The sequence below is a fragment of the Macadamia integrifolia genome, chromosome 7, assembly GCF_013358625.1.
Source record: "Macadamia integrifolia cultivar HAES 741 chromosome 7, SCU_Mint_v3, whole genome shotgun sequence".
Taxonomy (NCBI): domain Eukaryota; kingdom Viridiplantae; phylum Streptophyta; class Magnoliopsida; order Proteales; family Proteaceae; genus Macadamia; species Macadamia integrifolia.
Genome location: NC_056563.1, coordinates 20,789,537 through 20,792,936, shown reverse-complemented (window position 1 = coordinate 20,792,936; position 3,400 = coordinate 20,789,537). Strand labels below are relative to the sequence as shown.

The 3,400-nt window shown below is 36.5% G+C and overlaps 1 non-coding gene across 1 annotated transcript; it reads left to right on the top strand.

Annotated features, from left to right (window-relative positions):
• The first annotated feature begins 438 nt into the window (after positions 1 to 438).
• LOC122085332 lies at positions 439 to 545 on the top strand. Its single transcript, XR_006142105.1, has one exon. It is a non-coding gene; the product is annotated as a small nucleolar RNA R71 (small nucleolar RNA).
• The last annotated feature ends 2,855 nt before the right edge of the window (positions 546 to 3,400 follow it).

Here is a 3,400-nt window from a genome sequence, read left to right as displayed (position 1 = left end):
GTCCTACTTAGTTGCCCTAGTTCCAGGAGAAATTTAGGTGATTTCTCCATCTTGGATTGTAAGTGTTACTATATGGATTATTTTGATATAGAGCATTAACACTATCATTGGAAGTGCCCCTAGAGGTGTTGGAGCATTCTTCAATAACATGTCTAGGGGACTGGCACTAATTTTACATACCTCAATCCTTTTGATTAGGCTATACAAGTGGGCTTCCTTGACTACTAATCCATCCATAAAATATCCTTTCCCTCATATGGTTCTTTCACTTTCTTAGGTTGATTCCCACTCACGGATTTTGTTAGCTAAGTTAAGAATTCCCATGCCTTTCCTTCATCTAGAAAGGATATGAATCCCCTAGGGCACATAGACTCCATCATTTGTTTAGTTGGATAATCAATACCCTCATAAATTATTTGACATAAATGCCATAAGTCTAGGCCATGGTGAGGGCATTCTTGGAGTAGATCCTCGAATCTCTCTATAAGTTTGAAAAAGGACTCACTAGGCTTTTGCCTAAACTGAAGGATATCACTTCTAAGCTTATTGGTCTTGTGAGTTGGAAAAAAATTCTTGAGGAAAACAATTGTGAATTTTTCCCATGTGGTTATGGAATTTGTGGGTAACCCATACAACCACTTCTTAGCTTGGTCTTTCAATACAAAAGTGATGAACCTAAGCTTAATAGCATCATCAGAAAGCTATTGGATCTTAATTAGAATACATACGTCTTCAAATTCCCTTAGAAATAGGTATGCATCCTCAGAGGTCAGTTTATGAAAGTGGGGCAACATAGTGATGTACTGAGATTGGAGCTCAAAATTATTGTCCTGGGCTTGTGGTAGAACTATGCAGGAAGGTTGGGCTGCTCTGGTAGGGTAGAACCTTTCTTTTAGAGATTTAGGAGGAGGGTTTTGTTGTTGATCTCCCATATTGAAAGGTATTGATGAGAGTATAAGTACAAGGTCACTAATTGTTGGATATCTTCTTTCTAACCTATTCTCAGTATTACATACCCACCTAGCACTCATGCAATAAAAAACTACCCACAACTAGAATAAGACAAGCACAAAAGAATGGAAAATTGATTTTTTGTTATCATTATTTTTTTTTTTTGACTTTTTGGGAGCTTACCGGTAAGGATTCTTCGTTGCTCAATTCCTGAGGTACTGTAGCAGGGTGAAACTTGTCTTTACCACATTGTGAGGCTTGGTGACCTCCACCGATACAACTATTATTGTAAGTTGTTATTCTCAGGAATTCAATAAATGATGAACGAAAAATAAAAATAAAGCACTCTAATTTACCAAAAGAAAGCAAAAAATAACATGGAACTATCTCCTCGGCACCAACGCCAAAAACTTATTTGCGATTTAAAAGTAACCGTAAGCGTACGGATCAGTGTAGCTAACGGGTCAAACACAAGGAAAGCAGCACTATATTTTTAGTTTCTTTTAGTAATGTGAAAGTGTAACGATTGATGATTGTGATCTAATTCTAACTACCGCCCTAAAACACATGTAGCTAAAAATGTCCTAACCAATGCATCTAGGGAATTTGGAATTGAAATTGTAATAAAAATTGAACGACCTAACCATTCATCATCTAGGAATTTAAATACTCAAACCACGTAATTAAAAAGCAAATAACTGAAATAAAAAGTGTTGAAAAGTAAATAAAAGTACAAATAAAGGGGACAAAGCCAAAGAGAGGCACACAAGTAGGCATCTCTACTTATCCCAAGAGATGCACCATAAATAATATGAGCTTCCCTACTTGACCAGAGAGTTACTCTTACAAGGGCTGCTCTACTTAGCTTTAGGGGAAGGGAGGTAAAGAAAATGACTGAAAGTAAAGGCAATAAAAGGATGGTTCCATAGCTAGAGAGGGGCAAAGCCAACGCATGCATCTAGATAAGGACCTTGTGGGAAAGGGAAAGCATCAAAGTAAAATTTAAAATTTAAATCCTAAATTAAGAATGAATGGATAGTAAGAAGAGAGAATGTGAGGGGCGTGAGAAGACTTATGAAGAAGCCTACTTACCTGAACTTCAATCCTTGAATTAACTTGGTTGAGATTTGAAATACTACCAGCCCTAAAAATCAAATTTGGAATGAACCAAATCTGAAATTGTTAGCCTAGAGAAAACAAATCTAGAAGAGAAAAACTGAACTTGAAAGAGATGCTCCACAACTTGTTCTTATCACCTAGAACTAAGTCTCAAACTAGAAATTGAAAATTACAACTTCAATATCATAAACAATAAAATAAAGGAATGAATAAAAAACAAACGTACTTGCATTCATTAAATAAAAAAAAATCATTACATAAGTTCTTAAACCAAAACCTAAAACAAAGAAATAGAGGAGACAAAACCTAGAGAAAAAGAGAAAAAATAGAGAAGAAAGGTGCACCCTCCTCCCTCTTACACAATTTTCTTTTATAAGGGAGAGGGGAGAAGGTCCAACAATTTTGGGTTTCCTAATTGGGTGGAATCTCAATTGGTAGGTGAGATTTTTTAGATCCAAAGTGATGAGGTAGAAAATAGGAGAATAAAGAGAAAAAGGAGAGAAAATAGGGGAGAGAAGAGAGAACGCCCAAGGTGATCTTCTAGGACAATTTTGTGATGAGGTGGAGCATAGAGAGAAGAGAGCAAAAAGAGAAAATAAGAAAGAGCAAATCTCACGATTTTTCTTTCTTTTTTTCCTATTTCTTCTCCTTTTTTCTATTTTATTTCCTTCTTTTTCTGTCTCTTTTCAAACTTGCGCATGAAGCTCCCCCTTGGACTATTTTTCTATGATTCTCTTGGGCAATCTTCTATTTTAATGGGAAATATAATCCATGCCCTTGGTGCTTTAAGTAGGTGGAAGATAGGAGAGAGAAAATCTTCACAAAATCTCCAAAAAGAGAGAATCACCCAAAGTGGAGAGGGAGAGTGTTCAACGCCCCATGTGGGTTTCTCCATATTGTTGGCATTTGGAATTTTCCCTTGGGACAGCTGCAAAAGGGCTGGTCTGCATCTCGGTTCATTTTTAGTCCATTATTCTTTTTCTGGCCCGAAAAGAATAACGCGTGTATGGTTGTCCAAACGAATGTGTACTTTTAATGCAACACGTCCATCTTGCTCAGAATTTCATCCTTTTCATAGCCATGAAAATAAATAGGACCTATTTACGTGTAAAATTGGCAATATGGCACCTGATAGTCCTTAAGGCCTTGAAAATACAAAACTTACAAAAAGAGAGCAAAACCCAAGGTAGCTCCATTCTAAATATGTAAAATGCATGCTTTATACCCTAGATTTTACACATAAATGTGCTCATCAATGGGTGTAGGAATTTTCAGGAGACATAAGACAACGTAAAGCTAGCCCAACGAAGGAGAATTGAAAGGCTTAACT